We start from the raw sequence: 21001 nt of genomic DNA, 5'->3' as shown, positions 1-21001 counted from the left end.
TTAAGCAGATGTTTTCCTCGCACTTTACAAATCTTCCGACACAATGTGAAGTCATGCTACCAGATATTTGAATTAAACCATTAACAAAAATTTCATGTTCCTCATGACCTGGAAGCATACAATATTCTTGGAATTTATTTTTTATTTTTATTTATTTATTTTGGTGGTACTGGGGTTCCTGGAAGCCCTTCTATATCTGGGCTACACTCCCAGACCTATTTTTTTTTTATATTTGGAAACAGCATCTCTTAAGCCAGCGCGGCTGGCTTCGAACTTGCGCGATCCTCCTGTCTCTGCCTCCCAAGCGCGGGGATTACAAGCGTGCGCCACCACACCCGGCTATTCTTGGAATTTAAAAGGTAACTAAGAGAGCCTGACATTTTCTATATCCTACCTCATCTGCCTGTTTACAGGATCTATAATTGAAAGTCAGTAACATCTTCCCGGCTGAGGTCTTATTTTCCCCTTCTCCTCTTCAACTAATCCTACTAATTTCTCTATCATTCTCCCGAGCACCCTCTATGAACAGCATTGCAAGTTGGTTTAAAAAAGAAAAGAAGAAAAAAAAAAAAAAAAGGAAAGAAAAGGAGAGTTGTACAGGGTTTGCTGGTTAACTATTTACCGGCGGTCACTCCACTAGGAATTTGATCTCATTGCCAGCAGCTGGTTTGTGTTGAACAGGCCCCCTGGGGGCTTGGTGAGCAGCTCCTGCTTGGTGCTTTCAGGGTCGCTGTCCACAGAGCTGGACCTCGTGCTCATGTTGTCGACAGCAGTGCTGGCAGGGGGACCCAGGTCCGGCTCACTCGTCTCACTGGCCGTGGACACCACAGAGAGCAGGGACCTACGCTGGGTGAGCCGGCCAGAGGGCAGAAGGGAGGTGGCGTAGTCCGCTATGATACCAGCTACATCTAGATGACAAGCCTTATCAAAGTGAAGATATCTACATTAGCATTGGCTTCGCAGACATAGAAGGAGCCGTCGTCTTTCATCCACAGGCCAATGCCACATATATCCATGCCCAGGATATTAGACACCTGGATGGCTAGCTGCTTCCCTTGTTGACTCAAAGAACACTTCATGCCCACACCACCTAGCGAACAGTTGCTTTGCAGCCTTCCGTCTGTTGAACAACGTAGCATGGTGCCAACCACGCAGCCTCCCACAACAATGACCCGCACGTCCCTTCCATGAGACTCTTTAACATACTTCTGGAACAGGTAAGGGGCTTCATGATGCGATGGCTGAGATCGGCCACATGGTGCTTATCCCGAGCCTAGAAAACAGCTTTGCCTCTGTGACCTCGTGTATTCTTCACCACCATCGGGAACTTCAGGACTTCTGCTTCGTCAATCATTTTAGCAAAATCTTCGTGGCCGCCATAAGAGAAAGTATCTGGCAGAGGAATGCCATGGCCGGCTAACTCCTGAAACGTCCAGAACTTATTAACGCAGTTCAGGATGGCTTGAGGTCGGTTCAGCAGTCGACAGCCCATCTTCTCTAGATGGCGCAAAACGGTGATGTCGCTGTCACTCTGTACCCAGGGGGTTGGAACTCTCACTACCACCACCTGGGGGTAGGCGGAGATCAGTTCTCCGTTGATCCTTAGGCCCAGGTGTCTTCGTTCAACTGTCAGCACCACCTCATCCATCACCACGGCCCTAAAGTCCAGCTCCTCCTCACCACACCTGGCCTTCAGCGCTCTCAGGATCTCTTTTTGGGGATAGTCTTCCCTGATGCGACGATCTGTCAAAAACCACAGCTTGGCAGCCACCGAGCTGCTCATCTTGAGCTGCTAGTTCCCTCTTCTGGATTATTTCCTCTTGAATGCAAACTCTGGCCGCAAGGGCCCGTGGGGGATGGGAGGGCACGGGGCGGTGCAGCCTCCAGTCTCCTCTGCCCGGCCAGTGAGCATCCCGCAGCCTGGCCAGCTCTCCCTCGCCGCCTGTCTTGCCTATCCCTGCTCCTGCACACCCACTCTCATGCTCCCGCCGGCCACTCCGGGGCTCCCTCGCCCGCCCCTTATTATTTTTTTTTAAGCAGTCTCACAGGGCATGGTGACGCACACTTGTAATCCCGTGCTTGGGAGGCTGAGACAGGAGGCTCGCACATGTTCAAAGCCAGACTCAGCAACTTAGTGAGGCTCTCTGCAACTTAGGGAGACTCTGTTCCCACATAAAGTATAAAATAGGTCTGGGAGTATAGCCCTGTGGTAGAAAAGTCCCTGGGTTCCACCCCTAGTACCACCAAACAAACAAACAAACAGTCTCACTAAGTTGCTGAAGCTCTCTGCAAACCTGCGATCCTCCTGTCTCAGCCTCCCAAGTGCTAGGATTACAAGTGTGCTCCACCACGCCAGGCTTATGGAATATATTTCTGAACCGACTTTAGATGCTTTTATACTTTAAAAACTTTACCCTTTTAATTAGTTTAAAAAATTCATAATTTGTGTGTGTGGGGGGGTGTCTTGGGGATTGAACCCAGGGGAATTCTACCTCCAAGTAGATTTTTTATTTTTATTTTTGTTTTGAAACAGAGTTTGCCAAGTTCCTCACTGATAGATGTCAGGACAGAGTTTTCTGTCCATCAGTGAGGAATTGGGCAAGGGGTATCCACAAAATAAGAATTCCTGCGCAGGAGAAATGAACTAACTCCATACGGGCATCTTTGGAAAGTACGTCCAAGATATGGTGCTGGGTGAAGAAAGCGAGTCGTAAATTTCATGTGCTGACGTAAAAGAATGTGTGCCTGCGGGGTGTGTGCATTTTCCATTCCTGGAAAGGCGTACCACATCATCAACAATAATTCTCTCTGAAAAGTGGAAATAAGGAGACCAGGAGCCTTACACTTCCCACTTTATAACTTTCTGCACTGCTTACAATTTTCTATACTCTGCACGTATATTTTGGAAGTAGTAGAAGCCAGTGAGCCAATACTAACATTTGTTTTTCCAATTTCCTTTTCAATTTTCAGGGCAGCAGCTTCTACTCCAAGAGAAGCCGCATCTCCTTATACAGAGCAAAGTGCTGCCCTCCTCATCCCTCTCTTACTGGCTTTTGCTTCGGGTTCCCAAATGTGACAGGAAACTCAAGGGCGCGGAGCTGACTCCCGCCACGGCCCACGCGCAGTCGCGGCTTCTGTTCTGCGTGCCTGGTGATCCTGTGCTCCACAGATGCTCGGTTCTGGGAGAACGGTGCCCTAAGATGGAATTTCGATGACACTCAGACATAGGGTCCTCGAAACAAGAAATGAATGAATCCTGATACACAGGTTAAATTGGCCTCATTAGAATTAAGCTAAGGTATTATTTTCTTATTGCTGTAATGGCACAAGGCATTGAGACCTTGTATAATCAAATATATCTTGAAAAATTCTAATAGAACTATATATTTTCTATGTTCTATATTTTCCTCTATCTTAAGGTGTTAGCAATGTGTGCTTGTCAATAACTTTGAAATAATGCACATTATGTAAATGTATTCATATATATTATTTGCAAAGACTATGTATAAAGATGTTTACTTAATGTTTCCTTACAATAAGGGAACCATCCAAAATGTCCAGTAATATTCATATATTTATTACACGTGTTCAGACCTGCTTATATAAAGTTTGGTATTGCTATAGGACGGAATATCATTGCAGAAGTGAAAACCATATTTGCCAACCCCAGCGTCTTTGTGTGGCTAAATGGATACATGAACTGTGCTCCATCTATACTATAAAATACTACTCTGTAGTCAAAAGTAGCTATTAATGCAATGCTGTGCATTAATACGTTATACATTAATAATAAATATGCCATGATACAGATGAAACTCAAGCGAGTTAAGCTAAAGGAAGGGAGTCAGACCCAAAGTTTGCATATATATGATTCTGTTTCTTTGGCATTCAGGAACAAGCAGAACTTTAAGAAAGGAGAGCCCATGAGCGGTTGCCAGGGCAACGGGGTTGGGAGAGGCTGGGAAGAACTAAGGGAGATGCTGACCAAAAGGGGCAGAGAGAGGGAAGGACCAGGCTGGGCCATTTTTCCCTCTTTCCTGGTGCTGCGGGTGGAACTCAGGGCCACACACACCCGCAGGGCAGGCCAGTGCTCGCTCTACCAGACTGTGTCTTGTCGGTGGCATGCTGTTATATGACTCGGTGCACTTCTCAAAACTCTTGGAACAGTACATTAGAGTACATTTCACTGGGGGAAAATTAGAAATGGGTGTCTCTCAAAGAACATGTCATCACATAAGGAAAAGGTCAACAGCAAGTGCTAGAGATGAGATACAAAACTGTTTATCATGTAATCTTACTGTCTAAAGTATAAAACAAATCTCATAAATTATGTCATGATTGTGTGTCTGTTTGATATACGCAACTGTGAATGAATGGGAGTGAATAAAATAAAGGCCAAGCATAGCAGGCCCTCTGGATATTGGCCTTGTGAGTGGTTCTATTTTTTACTTTTAGCTTTTTTAATTTTCCAAGTTTTCTTCAATAAGAATGCATTATCTTGATAACCAGAAAAAGCAACACACACACACACACACACACACACATCCCATATATGTGTAGATTTTTTTTTTGGTGCTGGAAATTGAACCCAGGGGCATTCTACCTCTGAACCACACTCCCCCCCTCACTAAGAACCTCACTAAGTAGCTGAGGCTGGCCACAAACCTGCGATCCTCCTGTCTTAGCCTCCCAAGTACTGGGATTAAAAGCATGCACCATGGCCAGTACTTGGGAAGCTGAAACAGGATGATGGCACAGGTTCGAAGCCAGCCTCAGCTACTTAGTGAGGCTCTAAGCAACTTAGTGAGACTCTGTTTTCAAATAAAATATAAAACAGGTCTGGGAGTATAGCCCGGAGGCAGAAAAGCCCCTGGATTTCACCCCCAGTACCAACAAAAAAATAAAGGTTAAAAGCATGTGCCACCACGCCCAGCTTATGTGTAGGAATTTGACTCAACACAAGACATTTCCGGAAGGGGCAGACAAAACCCCAAGCTTGTCACAGACACTTCTTCGGCCTCTTTATACCTTATCTAACTGGAAGCAAGCATGGCTATCAGGCTTTCAAGTTCCCTGAGACATTTATTTTATTTTATTTTATTTATTTATTTTTGTGTGGAACTGGGGATTGAACTCAGGACCATTCCACCTCTGAGCTATATATACCCCCAGCCCTTGTTAGTTTTTATTTTGAAACAGGGTCTTGTTAGGTTCCTGAAAATCTTGCTAAGTTGCTGAGGCTGGTCTTGAACCTACGATCCTTCTGTCTCAGCCTCCCAAGTGCTGTGATTACAGGTGTGCATCATCATTCCCAGCTTCCCTGATACATTAAATGTGTGGGGTCGGGAGGCAGCAATCCTAGCAGACCTCCTTATCTTCCTAGAATGCCTTGTACCCTTATCCCTGCTCGGGCAGCGGGCAGTGCTGTGCTTAGTCCTGCACCTGAGCGCAGAGCTTGGTCTTCCTGATCCAACCCCCCATTCCAGTGAGTCCCCTCCAGCCTCAATCTTTATAGATACTTGAGCAAATATTGACTGTTGAAATGGGACGCTGCACGGCTCTGTGAGCATGTATATCATGTATATTTACAGTCCAACCCTGTGACTTTGTGGAACTCATCTCAGACAAGGTCCTGGGCAGGGCTCGGTCCCTCTCGCTGGAAAGGACAGAACTGCCTCCTGGCTGCTCTCCTCTGCCTTCCGTCTCTTTGTCTCTGGATTCCTCCTCATCTCGCACCAACAGCCTTTCCTGCTGGTCTACCCACAGATCTGCACCATGTGCCCCATCCAGACAGCGGTCCCTCCTCTGGCAGGAAAGACCAGGCTTCTAGACCAAGCCAAAGGCTGTGGTTTGAACGTTGTTTGCCTTACTGGACTCACCCAGGAAGTTAACCCCAAAGTCTATGTTAATATATCAGCTTAACCCTATATGTATTGTGTTAGAGGTGGGGCCTTGGGAAGAGATTAGGTGAAGTCTAGGGTGGAGCCCCCATGATTAATTCTGGTGACTGTACAGGAGAAGGAGGCAGGTAACATGGGCACAGAGAGTTACACACGTTGTTCCCACTATGACAGGATGTAAACAGGGGCCTCTTCCCGGAGCCTGCACCTCTCTCTCTAGACCTTGTGTCTCCAGAACTGTAAGCTAAACCAAACCTCTTGTCTTTAGACAGTAGCCTGCCTCTGTTGTTTTGTTATAGTGATAAAAAGAGACTAATACATGCAGTCATCTTCATCCTCATCACTTTCATGATGAACACAAATGATATTTATTGAGTTATATAGTTATATATGTCTTCCAGCTTTCAAGTCCAGCATGCTGCCAAACAATGAGTGGAATGGTGAATTTCTCCTTCCTTCCTTCCTTCCTTCCTTCCTTCCTTCCTTCCTTCCTTCCTTCCAATTTTGTGGTACTGGGGATGGAACTCAGGGGCATTCTACCTCCTAGCTAGAACCCCCAGGCCTAGTTATTATTCTTTTTATTTTGAAACAGGGTCTCACTGAGTTGCAAAGGGCCTCACTAAGTACCTGAGGCTGTTTGCGAACACAGATCCTCCTGTCTCAGCCTCCCAAATGCTGGGATTACAAGCGTGTGCCACCACGCCTGGCTGGATTCCTCTTTCTACACACACCAGAGCAAGGTCATGTGAGGACACAGCCTGGATGGAGAGAGGGCAGGAGTTGGGAACCAGGTCCAGCTCAGGAGGGTGGTGGAAACAAGCTGGGGGATTGTGTCTGTGGAGGAGAATGTGGTAGGGTGTTTGGTGCAGCCGTCAGTGGGCATTGTAAAGGTGGCATCGGCCTCTTAGAGCAGCTGCACCCAGCTGTGCACCATCCAACTGCCTTGCTTGACATAACCCAAGTGTGCCCTAGTTTCTGCTCTTTGGGTTTTTGAACATACTGGTCTCTCCACCTCGATTTCCTTTCCTGCTCTGCCACCCCGTTGCCACCCTACCAGAGGCAGCACCTGTTCACTGGCTCCTCTGTCACTCCCCCGTGTGTCTTCCCTCTCATTTCCTCTGCTTCTGAGAATTTCCGTTAACATGGTCCATGCCACCACGAGTTTTGGCACAACCAGCCCTTGCTGACTTCCCCCCAGGGAACTGTGGCTTCTTACCCAGCCCGCAGCCCTGGCTTACTGGGGCCTGCCTCAAGTGAACATTCCATGTGTATCTGAATAAGAGAATGGGTACGCAAATGAACTGAGCTTTGAGAAGAAATCATGGGTGTAAGTTCCTATTGCTGGAGGAGGTCGGGAATGGTACCTGAGAAGATTAAAAGTATTCTGTGAGCCAACTGTGGTGGTGTACATTTGTAATCCTAGTAGTTGGGAGGGTGAGACAGGAGGATCACAGGTTCAAAGCCAACGTCCCCTCAGCTACTTAGTGAGGCCCTCGGCAACTTTTTGAGACCCTGTTTCAAAATAAAGAATAAAAAATAGGGCTGGGATATAGCTTGGAGGTAGAATGCCCCTGGGTTATCCCTAGTACCACAAAATAAATAAATAAATAAAAGTATTGTATGTCATACTTTTCTGTATTTGTACTATATTTCTTTCTTTTCTTTTTTATTTTTGTGGTGCTGGGGATTGAACCCAGGATCATTCTACTACTGAGCTATACCTCCAGACCCCCTTTTCTTTGCAGTACTGGGGATGGAACCCAGAGGTATTCTACCTCCAAGCTATATGCCCCAGCCCTATTTCTTATTCTTTATTTTGAAACAGGTTCTCGCTGAGTTGCAAAGCGCCTCACTAAGTAAACGAGGCTGTCCACGAACTGTGATCCTCCTGTCTTAGCCTCCCAAATACTGGGATTACAAATGTGCACCACCACGTGAGGCTCCACCAGCCCTTTTATTATTTTTTTATTTTGAAACATGGTCTCCCTCAATTGCTGAGGGTCTTATTAAGTTGCTGATGCTGGCTTCGAACCTGCGCTCCTCTTGTCCTAGTCTCCCAAGCACTGGGATTCACAGCTGTGTACCTCAACATTTGGCTTTATACTATATTCCAATAAAACACTTAAGTGTAATCATCCCAGTGCGCATAAGGGAAGCAGAGTAAGAAGCTGACTCCAGGGAGCACACAGCTATTGAGTGCAGAGAAAGAAAGAAAAGGCCCAGCCAACCTCCAATTTACGGCTTGGTGCGGGACCAGCCAGCTCCTCGGCCTCCCGCCATGGAATCCCAGCCAAGGGGCGGCTCTCAGGCAGCCTGGGAGAGCACAGTGTCCCAGCCTTCAGGTTGCCTGGGCTACGCAGCGAATCTCAGTCCCTGCAGCACACGGACGGCCATCTAATTAAGTACACTCCCATTCCAAATTTATTTTTTATTTTTTTCAGTACTGGGGGTGAAACCCAGGGGCATTCTACCTTCAAGCTACACCCCTATCCCTAGTTTTTATTCTTTATTTTGAAACAGGGTCTCACTGAGTTGTAAAGGGCCTCACTAAGTAGCTGAGGCTGTCGGTAAACCTGGATCCTCCTGTCTCAGCCTCCCGAATGCTGGGATTATAAGCATGCACCACCATGCCTGGCCACGTGTTGCTTTTTAGAAACATGATATACCAGAGGCATATTCTGGTGCAGAATTATTAATCCATAGATTTTAGCTCTTTCGTAAGTTAAATTGTTCATATCGGATCCATCACTGGTCCCTGATTGGTCCTCCTCTTCTGCTCTGTATCCCCGCAGACTGACTTGTATAATACCGCCAGAGCTGGCAGTGTACCACCTGTTGTGCTCAAATTCATGAATGGCTTCTATTTTCAGCAAAATAAAATCCATTTTTTTATTTACCTAGAGAGTTGCATATAGATTCGTATATTATCTAAGATATAAATCTATATCTATTTATTTCTATAAATATATTTACACAAACCCATACATTTATATGTATCTTTTGCAGTGTTTGGAATGGAAACCAGGACCTCACCACAGAGTCATGCCCTCCATCCAAAGTCCCTGTTTACTTTTCATTTTGTGGTATTGGGGATAGAACTAAGGATAATATGCAATAGTCCAGACACTTGCTGAAGATTTAAATGAATTTATTACAAAGATAGGTTATTACAGAGATAGAAATAAAGAATACAGTTACAGCCCTATACTATCCAGGGATAATATGAGGAGGTGGCCCAGAATGAAGTCACCGGAATACAAAATACACCACAGATGTTTTAGACATAAAGTCCTCCATCTTGTTCTCCTATGTAATTCTGTGACACAGGCAAAGTCTGCCCCCTTAATTTCCCACCTAATTCTTGGTCTACGCCAACATTTCTTTGTTTAAACCAGAACATTCACAAAGTCAAGGGCCTAGTGGGTGAAGGTCTATCCCCTCCTCCCATCCTCTTGGGGAATATGCAAACCTGTCTTTAGAATGTGGAAGTCCAAAGTTCCAACTCCCTGTCGACTTGCTAATTACTTTTAGCTAGGGTGTTTTGCATTATAATAGCTGCCTGATTCCTGGCAGTAACCTGCGCCTAGCAGCCCTTCCCTTTTATAATTCTGAGCTCCATCTTCTGTAACCCAATTTTTGAAATATATTTATTAATAATCAGAGCTTCTCTCTTGAATCTTTCTAGGCCATTCTAATACTGGTACATCCAGGACCAAAAATTAAAAAAAAAATTTTGTATATGGCTTCTGTTAATCCTCACCTCACCCCATGAAATTAGTTCTATTATTATTCTATTTTCCAGGTGAGAAAGCAGTGACACAGAGAGTTTGCTCTTTCTCTGGCCCAGGTCACCTCCCCAGGCCTCTTCTCCTCCCGGGTCAGGGTAGGGTCAATGAGTTTCAGGAGGATCAGCTGAGAAAACCAACCTGCGTTTTGTTTCGTTATTAACAGACAGATCTCAGCACCACATCCTGTCTGGCACAGAACACTGCTTAGTGCAGATCTTCTGAGTGAGCAAATGAATGCTAAGTGTTTTCTCAAAAGAGGAACACTCTTGGGAGACCCTAGAGCACGAGGAGAGAGACGGACGGGGAGGAGGGGACAGAGGAGAGCTGAGCTCTCTTGCTTTCTTCCTGCTGTGGACACCAAGTTCCTATGGTGGCACCCTAGGCTTGGCTGTCTCTCCTCTAGCACAACAGACTCGGTAACAAAGGAAGAAGAGGAAGCCACCATGGTGAAGAGACTGAGAAATACAAGAATGCCTTCAATTCCCACAGAAATGAGGCCAAAATTTCCAGGGCTCTCTGTGAGAGATGACTCCATCCCAAACCCGTGCAGCCTGGTGTGGTCCACATGCATGCCCCCAAGAAGCAGCAGGATTACATGGAAGCTCAAGGTTTTAGACCAATGAGTACTCTGTAGGATACCACAGCGGTAGATAGGTATCACTACATGTTTATCCAAAGCTAGAGAATGTTCATGAATTAGCTTTACATTTCAATGACAAAGCACTTGAGAAAATGACTTTAAAAAGAAAAGATTTGTTTTTGGCTTACAGTTTCAGAAAATGGGTGGGTGGCTGTGATGCTTTTAGGACTGTAGTAAGGCAGGACATTGTGGTAGGGAGCATGTGGTGGAAACAACTGCACATCTCATGGTGGCCAGGAAGAATAGAGAGAGGGAGAGGGACAGGGAGAGAAAGAAAAACAGAGAGACAGAGAGACAGAGAGAGAAAAAGACACTGGGGACAAAATATACCCTTCAAAGGCACACATTCAGTGATCTACCTCTTCCAATCAGATTCCATCTCCCAAAATTGCCACCACCTGTCAATGGCATATAAGCTATAAATTTATGCATGAATTAACTCTTTGGTCTTCATGATCCAATCTTTCAGATACCTCACATCTGAACACTGCTGCATTGGGGACCAAGCCTCAACACATGAGCCCTTGGGGGACAGTTGATATCCACACCAAAACAGTACAGCAGTAAAAGTGAACCCTGGCGTTAGCTATGGACACTGCATGGCAAGGGTGTGTCCGTGTAGGTTCATCCATTGCAGCACTCTGGTGGGGTGATGGTAATGGGGGAAACCATGCATACGCAGGGCTGGGAGCACATGGGAACTCTGTGCCTTCTGCTTAGATTTGCTGTGAATCTAAAAATACTCTAAAAGTAAAAATAGAGGCCGCCCTTGAAAAGGAATTTCAGACCCTTGAGAAAAAGTGTAATGATGTGTGTAGGTGCTTCTGTTTTAGCATTCTTACCACTGTGGTCCAACACCAAGCACATGCACACATGCACACCTTTAGCGTGTGTGTGTGTGTGTGTGTGTGTGTGTGTGTGTGTGTGTTTAGGAAGACACAGGACTTTGATAAAAACCAAGCAAACATGACCTTCTTCTGATGATTTTCAGAGACATGAAGTGGGAGCGATCACACCTTGGCCAGCTATCAGGTTGTGTATTTGAAGTTTATTTTGAGCATAGCTGTTGTATATTGAATGGTCTTTGATATCTTTGAGATCTTGAACATCCCCCAAAGGCCCACATGTTGAAGGCTTGTTTTTTATCCTGTGGTGCTATTAGGACATAATAGAATCTTTAGAAGATGGGTCTTAGTGGGAGGAAGTTAGGGCATATCCTTGAATATTGTGGGACCCCAGCCCTTTTCTCTTTTTACTTCATGACCACCATAAGATGAGAGCTTTCTCCACCATGTGCTTCCACCATGATATACTGCCTCACCACAGACCCATAGCAATGAGTCTCAGGTATTTTGTCATAGTGACGGAAAGCTGACTAACACAGTTTTCTCTCAAATGCATATTTTGTTATGACAGCCTGAGCAAACTAATGCAGCAATAAATATTTCCAAAGTAAGATGTAGCTGCAGACATAAACATGATGCTAAAGCAAACACCAACTTTCCTATTCCTTTTTTCAGTGAAAACATAAAAATCAAGGTTTGCAAAGAATGCCAAGCAGTTGTGAATGAATCAAGAGTGTCACTTTGAAGATGAGTAATGTCCCACACCATGTGGGAAATGCCATGTTTGTAGGAGTACTGTGGGTTCTTTTTCCTCTATTCAACTAAAATTTGTTGAATAGGGAAATCAAAACTAATAGACAGCTTGGTGCAGCTTCAACAAGTCCTTATAACAAAATCAGTAGGAAATAGAAAGGGAAGAGAAGAAAAAGCAGCTTGCCTCTGGAGAACCTAAAAGTAAAACTTTGCTCCCCTTTCCATATCCGGCCTTTAAATAGATCTTGTATTGGTACATTCTTATCAGTGTTACCAAGTTAGTGGGCTAGTAACTTATTTTTTTGCCAGGTGGTACCTCTTTGCTTCCAGTCATGCATGTAATAAGTGCAGGGATCAATAATCTACCTGGCTTCCACCTCTATTGCACTGGGCTGTATCAGTTGCTTGTCAGCTATGGATGCTTTGAAGCAACACATGGAGTTTACCTTTCCTATACCCAGGCGGGGTCACAAAGGAGAGGAGGTGAACAGAGGCACTGATTGCCTCCATGTGTTTTTAGGGCTAAAATATTCAATTGTCTCTAGGGCTTTTACGGCTAAAGGCCTTAACTTCCTTTACATCTAGCAAAGGCTAGTCATTAGAACAGAGGACAGAGAGAGGGGAGCTCTTTATGGTAACATTTGCCACCCCTCCCTGCCTGAGCACCTACACAGACAGCACCCAGGCTCTGACTGCTTTTTACAGTTTGGAAATTAATACCATAGCAAATTTCCCATACTGGTACAGAAAAGTCCCAGGCAAGCTGAACTAGCTCCCACCAATGTTTGCCCTTCTATCTGTTCTGTTTTTTTGAAAGTCCTCAGGGCAGAACAAGTAGCACGGGTGAAAATAAATTTTCATTGAAGATTTTGCATTTGCTGGAACTTAATGAACAAGTTTTTGAAACCCAGAACTCCCTGACCCTTCTCAGGAGACTTTTGGCACCAAGGAGAAGGGCAAACAGAAAGACTGTGCTGGCGGCCAGGACAGAGTGATTGCTGAGCCTGGGAAGCTGCCCCCAGACCTGGAGAGGACTCTGGATGTCCCAGTCAGGGGCCAGGCTGTAGATTCCAAACTACGGATTTCTACTCAATCACTCATTACACCAACCTCACTATGTTTTGGTGTTTTCTTGGCAGATCCTACTTAAAAGCTATCTCATTAATAAGAAATGTGTATGTACTAAATTTTTGTATGTAACATTTTAGGAATATATAGGGTTTTTTTTCCAATAAAAAACATTGTGGACACTGTGAGGTCTGGCTGTGAGGCCGGGCTGGAGAGGGTTGAGATCAAAGGACTCCAAGAATGGCAGGAAAAGAGCCTGTAATCGTCCCCTTGTCCCAGCCCCATGAATTCACCTGCTCTGGCCAGCTGTTAAACCAGCCAATAGGAGGAATACATGACTGTCTTACTCTCCCTCCCTCCTGATTCCCTATACAAAGCCCCTAGTCCATAAGGAAGGGGCTTCTGACTCTTGTGAGCTCTACCTCCCCAGTCATTTGACTCCTCCCAGATTTTTTTTTCTTTTGGTGGTACTGGGGTTCCTGGAAGCCCTTCTACCTCCAGGCTACACTTTCAGACCTATTTAATACTTTTTTATTTTTGGAAACAGGGTCTCTTAAGCCAGCAGGGCTGGCTTCCTCCTGTCTCTGCCTCCCAAGCATGGGGATTACAAGCATGCGCCACCACGCCCGACTCTCCTCCCAGATTTTCCCCCAGAATAAAACCTGTTCCTGCTGTCCAGCTGTGCACACCCAGTCCCCATGTTCCCCAACAGATCTAAAAGGCAGTTGACTCTGAAATGTATTTTGTTAGGCACTTAGGTCCTGCAGAAGTTCTTCCTATCAAAGAGCAGCTCAAAATTACCCCAGACTCTTCAAGGAATGACTGATCTATTTGGGGGAAATGGATATTAAGAAGCCAATCGGGGCTTGTGTGTTTTCCAAAAGTCAAAGTGGAGGCGGTTTATTTTGGCTTAGACCAGCAGGATTTTAGTCTAGAAAATGCGACTTCATAACTCATGGATGGTGCTGGTAAAATGGTTCTATTTCAGAATTGTTAACCTGCACTTAGAAGCTTTCCAAAGAACACATTAAGCTTACTTGAATTTTGTGCAGTGATCCGTACAGAATTAAAATCAGAGAATTTTTACTGCTGTTGTTACTAATAAAATTTAGGGAGGGTGAGCAGAGGAGGAGAGAGAGAAAATAGACAGGAGAGAGGAAGAGAAGGATGGGCAGAGAAACTTGGGATTATATAGCAGAGGACTAAGCCTAGTCTAGCATCAGGGAAGGAAGGCTTTTTGGAAGAAGTGACCATTAAACTGAGATGGAAGAGACGAGGGCTCCCTAGCCAGATGGGAGGTGGCATGAGAAGGGTGGCTTGGAAGGCTTCCCAAGGCAGGAAGACTGAGTGCAAAGGCTTATGTTCTCAGCGACAGAATTTGCTTTAGCGTTTCCACTTTATTTATTTAACAAATCATTTAACTCAGCCAATATTTGCTGATTATCTTGATTAGAAATCTTGGGAGGGGCAGTGCTATTTTATGATAGTCTTATGTTGAGGAACATGAGATGGTCTGAATTTGGCTCTGCTGTTCACCCCTCCTCCAACGGCATTGCCTAACAAGGATGACAGAGGCCAGGAAAATCAGCTATGATCGCCATAGTTTGGCTCTTGAATGTCTCTCAAAGCCCCATGTGTTAAAGGCTTGGTCCCCAGATTTGCACTACTCAGTCTGGGGCCTAGTGGAAGGCCTTTAGGGGGTCAAGGTGTACGCTTGAAGGGAATTGTGGGACCCCAGCCCCCTCCCCACTTTTTTCCATCTTGGATGTGAGGTGGACAGTTTTAATGCACTGCCTCCTGACAGGCACAAGACAATGAGCCCAATCACTCATAGATAAAACCTTCAGAACTGTGAGCCAACATAAATCTTTTCTCTTCACAAAGCTATGACCTCAGGCATTTTATTATAGTGATGGAGAGCTGATAATAACTATTTAACAGCTAGATTGTCAAGCTTTCACGAGGGCCTGTCCCTATCTATAGCGGAGGTGGCTAGTCTATGAGTCATATTATACTTTTAGTATGACAACTATGCTCAGGTATAAAAGGTAGCTCAAGAATTCTTTGATCCCCGCCGGGCGTGGTGGCGCACGCTTATCCCCGCGCTTGGGAGGCAGAGACAGGAGGATCGCTCAGGTTCGAAGCCAGCCGCGTGCGCTGCCTTAGGAGACCCTGTTTCCAAAATGAAAATGTAAAAAATAGGTCTGGGAGTGTAGCCCGGAGGTAGAAGGGCTTCCAGGAACCCCAGTACCACCAAAAAAAAAAAAAGAATTCTTTGATCCCCAAAGTCCTAGTAAGATCTCTTCCTAATGGGGCGTGGAGGGTAGAAAAAGGAGAGTTGAGATAGATAAGCAGGGGAAGGTACTGAAGCAGTCTGTCTACAACCTTGGCAACCCTCAGGAACAGTATCTGTGGTAGGTGCTAGGAATCTCCCAGACTTCAAAGGAACCTGCAATTCAGTGTGTGTGTGTGTGTGTGTGTGTGTGTGTGTGTGTGTGTGCGCGCGCGCGTGCAAAAGCCATACCTAACAGTATCATATAAAGGATAAAGGATGTGTCAATGGCTCATAGTAGGGGACAAATCTGACCCATTACCTGCTTTTGTACTGTTCAAAGCTAGGAGTGGGTTTTACAATTTTATGTTTTTATTTTTATTTTTGCAGTGCTGGGAATTGAAACCAGGCCCATTCTACCTTTGAGCTACACCCTAGCCCTACCTTTTAATTCTTTATTTTGAAACAGGGTCTCACTAAGTTGCAGAGGGTCTAAGTAGCTGAAGCTGGCTGCAAATCTGTGATCCACCTGTCTTAGCTTCCAAAGTATTGGGATTAAAAGTGTGCACCCCCACGCCCAGATTATGTTTTAATTTTAAAGTTTTTGCTACTGGTAATCGAACACAAGGGCATTTTACCTCCAAAATACACCCCTAGCCCTATTTTATGTTTTATGTATTTACTTAAAATTTTTTTTTAGTTTTAAAATTTTATTTTAGCTTATTTATTCATTTATTTTGGTACTGAGGATTGAAACCAAGCTCATTCTACCTACACACTGTACCTCCAGCCATTTTTACTTTGTTATTTTGAAATAGGATCTTGCTAAGGTGTTGAGGCTGTCCTCAAACCCGTGATCCTCTTGTCTCAGCCTACTAAGTACTGGGATTACAGGCATATATCACCCCACCTGGCTTCAGCCGTACCAATTTTTAAAAATATGCTTTTATTGGTGCATTATAGCCTCACATCTTAATGTAAATCATATTGATAATGTCATACATGCACACAGCACTTGGTGACGCCCTCCCCCCTCCCTTCCTATCCACCTTCCCCTGTACAGAGTTCTGAGAATGGCACTGGTATGTACACGAAGTCAATGGCAGCAGTTCCTTCAATGTTCCTCACTCTTTTCCCTCCCTACACCACCTCCCTGGCTCCTGTTCTCCATTATCTGAAGTCTCTCTGATATCCCAGTTACTCCCATTGCATAATTATACACTTGAAATAAAAGTCAGATATACAGAAGTGATTCATATGAAGTTAAATTGTTTTAGAAAAACATTCTGTGAGTCATCAGCTCCAGATGTTCTTAAATTTTTATTATAAAATAATTTATCAGATTTTTTCCCACTGCTACAAAGTATGTTAAATAACCCCACAGTTTTATTACCAGAACATTTTTCTCAAAATTTAAAGTATTTAAAGTTATCAGATGTATTTGCAATCTTGCACTTTCCAAGAGTGACTGATTATACTTTCAATGACATGAATTGATAATGAAATTGCTAAAAGTATAAGTTTTGATGACCTAATCAATTTTTGTTTCTCTCTTTGTTTGTTTGTTTGTTTATTTATTTATTTATTTATTTTGCCATGCTGGAGACTGAACTCAGGGCCTTTTGAATGCTAGGCAAATGCTCTACGCCTTATCCATATCCCCAGCTCCAACGACCTAATGAATGACTTTGTGGACACATGAACCAGAAAAATTGCATGATAAATCAAGGCATCACATTAAAAAAGCGTTATTACTAATTTTCTTAATAATATTATATAATATATATTGAATGTATAAAATATTGGATGAAATTATAGTGTTAAAATGTTTCATTGCAACTTATAGTCGATGCTGTTATTCACAATCACTACTTTCCTGATCACATTTTATAAATAACAAGATATTTTTAAAAGAAAACACATTTTATTTAGTACCTTTAGCTTCCCTGTATTCTTTTCTCACTCTTAAAACAAGGCATCCTGAATCCAGGCCCTGTCTCTAGAACCATGTTTTCTTCTGGACCACATGTTTGAAATGTCAATGAGATCCAGACCCTGGACTCTCTACAGAGCCCTCTTTTGTTCTTGGAACCATTCAAAATCAAAAGCCTTCTGAGTTACATGATTAATGGATCAGAACCATTTTCCCAAGTGTGTTTTGTGCTTCAAAATCCAGAGAAGCCTTCCAAAGATATGCTTATTTCATAGTGATAGCAGGTTTATGATGAAACAACGGACCCTTTACTTTGAAGGGCTGTCCCCAGAACACGGGCAGATTTTAATCTCACTCTGTACTCAGTCCGTACTCCCGCATTCTAAACTGCATGTGTCTTTGCCAGGGAGTCCAAAAGACTTGCCACTTCATGGCACCTAGTTTTAATTTGCATGATGTCATCAACATATGGGGCCAAATCAGTGTTATGATGCATGTTTAGACAACAATCAAGGTCCTTTTTGACTACCCAGCAACAGAGGTGAGTAGAGCTAACACCATCTATTAGCTACAGTTCTAGATCTCTGCCTGTGGGCCCCTGTTGGCCATGCTGGTTTTGAGGCCACTATAGTACCAGGTCTATGTCTATGTTAGTGAAGCACTCCCTCCCCACCCCGCTTCCACTACTCAGGAATCCCATTTTTCTTCTTGACACTAGGAATCCCAGTCCCATAATAGCCTGACCTTCAACCCTGACCCTCAGAACATAGCCACTTCTGAGCTATTCCACAAGGCCAGTACCCCCATCTCTAGCAAATTCTTCATTGTATTAAGGAAAAGCATCTTGGGGGCTCTCCAGGAGAACATTGTCAGCTGACAATGTTACTCTATGTTGTTCTTTGAAGTACCTGCATCTCTCTGAGACAAGGCAGAGCAGTAAATACATCTTATCTCATTTACTCCAGGCTAACTACATTTTGCTGAGGTCAATGAACCATCCCAATGGTGTTGTTAGGACTGGCTCAGGTGCCTGGTCAGGTGGTTAAAGTTGAGCCATGAGACAGTGTCCCCTTAGCAAGGCATTCTTTCTTATCCAGGCTGTGTGTGTGTGTGTGTGTGTGTGTGTGTGTGTGTGTGTGTGTGTTACTGGGTACTGAACCCAGAAGCATTCTACCTTTGAGGTATACCCCCAGCCCGATTTTTATTTTTTATTTGGAAACAGAGTCTTGTTCGGTTGATGAGAGTCTCACTACTTGCTGAGGCTGTCCTTGAACCTGTGGTCCTTCTGCCTCTGCCTCACATGTACTGGAATTATAGGTGTGCACCACCATGCCTGGCTTCCTTTTATTTATGTTTTTTAGTGCCGTTACTATAAAAGGCAAAATTGTGAATGTGATTCATATTATCTTTCTTTTTTTTGTTTTCTTTTATTTGGGTGGGGGAATATTGGAGATTGAATCCAGAGGCATTCTACCTTTAAGGTACACCCCTAGCCCGATTTTTATTTCTTATTTGGAAACAAGTTGTCAAGTTGAGACTTGAGAGTCTCACTACTTGCTGAGGCTGTCTGCGAACCTGCGATCCTCCTGTCTCCGCCTCCTGAGTACAGGGATTACAGGTGTGCACCACCGCACCTGGCTTCTCATTCAGCTTCATATACTGCTTACCATCACCCCCAGACCAGCAGTGTTCTGAGGCCCATTTTTCCAGTTCTTAACATACAGTTAAGCAGGTCCCCAAATTCTTTAGTTAAAAATCTCTTTTCTGCAAGATGAGGGGCATACTTTTCCAGGTACACAGTATTGATACTTGGGCCTAATTATTGATCTGGACACAAAGAACAGAGGCAGGTCCTGAGGAGGAGGGCAGGCATTACCTTGCAATGTGAGACTGTGCAGAGTTCCCCAGGCAGAGGGGACCTCTGTCCTTCAGTGTGTCTGTGTGTGACATGCAGACAAAGACATCGTCATCTCAAGTCTCAGGATCCTGCCTCAAGTGAAGAACGCTTCACTGGAGTGTCAGGGCTGTGAGTTTTGGGCATCGTGCAGCTAGGACTCAAACAAGGACTCTGGACTCTGCACCTTTAACTCCTAAAGCTGGACTGTCTTTGTTTATCAGAAACATCATCATCATCATCATCATCATCTTCTTCTTCTTCTTCTTCTTCTTCTTCTTCTTCTTCTTATTCTTATTCTTATTCTTATTCTTATTCTTATTCTTATTCTCCTCCTCCTCCTCTTCTTCTTCCTCTTCTTCCTCCTCTTCCTCTTCTTCTTCTTCTTCTTCTTCTTCTTCTTCTTCTTCTTCTTCTTCTTCTTCTTCTTCTTCTTCTTCTTCTCCTCCTCCTCCTCCTCCTCTTCTTCCTCTTCCTCCCCTTCCCCTTCCCCTTCCCCTTCCCCTTCCCCTTCCTTCTCCTTCTCCTTCTCCTTCTCCTTCTCCTTCTCCTTCTCCTTCTCCTTCTCCTTCTCCTTCTCCTTCTCCTTCTTCTTCTTCTTCTTCTTCTTCTTTTGAATGCCAGGCTTAATCAAGGTACCCTCTTGAATTACTAGAAATTAAGAAATGTACTAAATTAAAAATGCGGTTGTGGTAGCATGCACCTGTAATCCCAGTACTTGAGAAGCTGAGACAGGAGGATCACGGGTTCCACGTGAGCCTCGGCAAGTGAGCAAGACCCTCACCGACTTAGTGAGACCCTGTTTCAAAACAAAAATATAAAAAGAGTGGGGTATGTAGCTTAAAGGTAGAATGCTCCTGGGTTCAACCCAAAGTACCAAAAGAAGAAAAAAGAAGATAATTTCCCCGAATTTCATCCTTAGAGGGAACTGATCTTAATTTGGTGTTTAGTTTCCCAGGAGTTTTTCTCTTCACACATAGCTTACCTTGGAGGCTTCCTGGGCACCTGCAGAGCTCAAGGGCTTTACATGCATTAGCTCCTGTTAAGATAACTTGGAGGGCAATAGGCTGAGATGGTTCTAATACCTCAGGTTCTCACTGGGGGGCAGGAAGCCCCCCCCCACCCTGCCCACCCCATCACTCAGTTCATGGTGAGCCCCCGATGACAAAAGACAGACTAACAAGGGAAAAGCATACAAGTGTATTTAACATGCGTTTTATGGGACAGGAAGGCCTTTGGAAGGAAGACCCCAAAATGCAGGTAAATCTTTATTTTTATGCTCTGGTCTGATGGAAAGTGATCAGTCAATGAGAAATATATTTATAGAGCATTGAAAGGATAGGATCTAATGGCGATTAACTGGGGGAACTTAGGAAGGCCTGTTTGCTCTGATTCTTGTCTGTATTTTAGTTCCTCCAGAAATAGGATGCCTCTCTCTTTTCTTTATTTTTTAATTTGAACTTTTTGTGGTATTGGGAATGAAATTCAGGGTGAATCTACCATTGAGCTACATCCCCAGCCCTTTTTCTGGATTTAACCCAAGAGGGTGTTCTATCTTTAAGCTGCATCCCAGCCCTATCTATCTTCTATCTATCTATCTATCATCTATCTATCATCTATCTATCTATATTTATTCTGGGGATCGAACCCAGGGGCATTATATCTTCTAGCTACACCCCTAGCCCTGTTTTAAATTTTTTGTTTCAAAACAGGGTCTCTTTAGGTTCTTGCTAAATTGCTGAGGCTGGCTTCAAACCTGAAATCCTCTTGTTCAGCCTCTCAAGTATTGGGATTACAGGTGTGTGCCCCTGTGCCCAGCAGGATGTTCCTTTAACCCAGGTATAAGGAGGGCAGCTCTTAAATGAGGGTCTCATGATCTTTTGGGGAGAAGGGTTGGGAAAGATCAGA

The 21001-nt window shown here is 44.3% G+C and overlaps 1 pseudogene across 1 annotated transcript; it reads right to left on the bottom strand.

Annotated features, from left to right (window-relative positions):
- Positions 1–628: 628 nt before the first annotated feature.
- Positions 629–1829, bottom strand: LOC308264694 (beta-citrylglutamate synthase B-like; annotated as a pseudogene). Its single transcript has one exon. The product of its transcript is annotated as a beta-citrylglutamate synthase B-like (transcript).
- Positions 1830–21001: the final 19172 nt, after the last annotated feature.

The sequence above is a fragment of the Muscardinus avellanarius genome, assembly GCF_963383645.1.
Source record: "Muscardinus avellanarius genome assembly, chromosome: 6".
Taxonomy (NCBI): Eukaryota; Metazoa; Chordata; class Mammalia; order Rodentia; family Gliridae; genus Muscardinus; species Muscardinus avellanarius.
The sequence above is the reverse complement of the archived record's forward strand: the minus strand, read 5'-3'. Positions and strand labels throughout refer to the sequence as shown.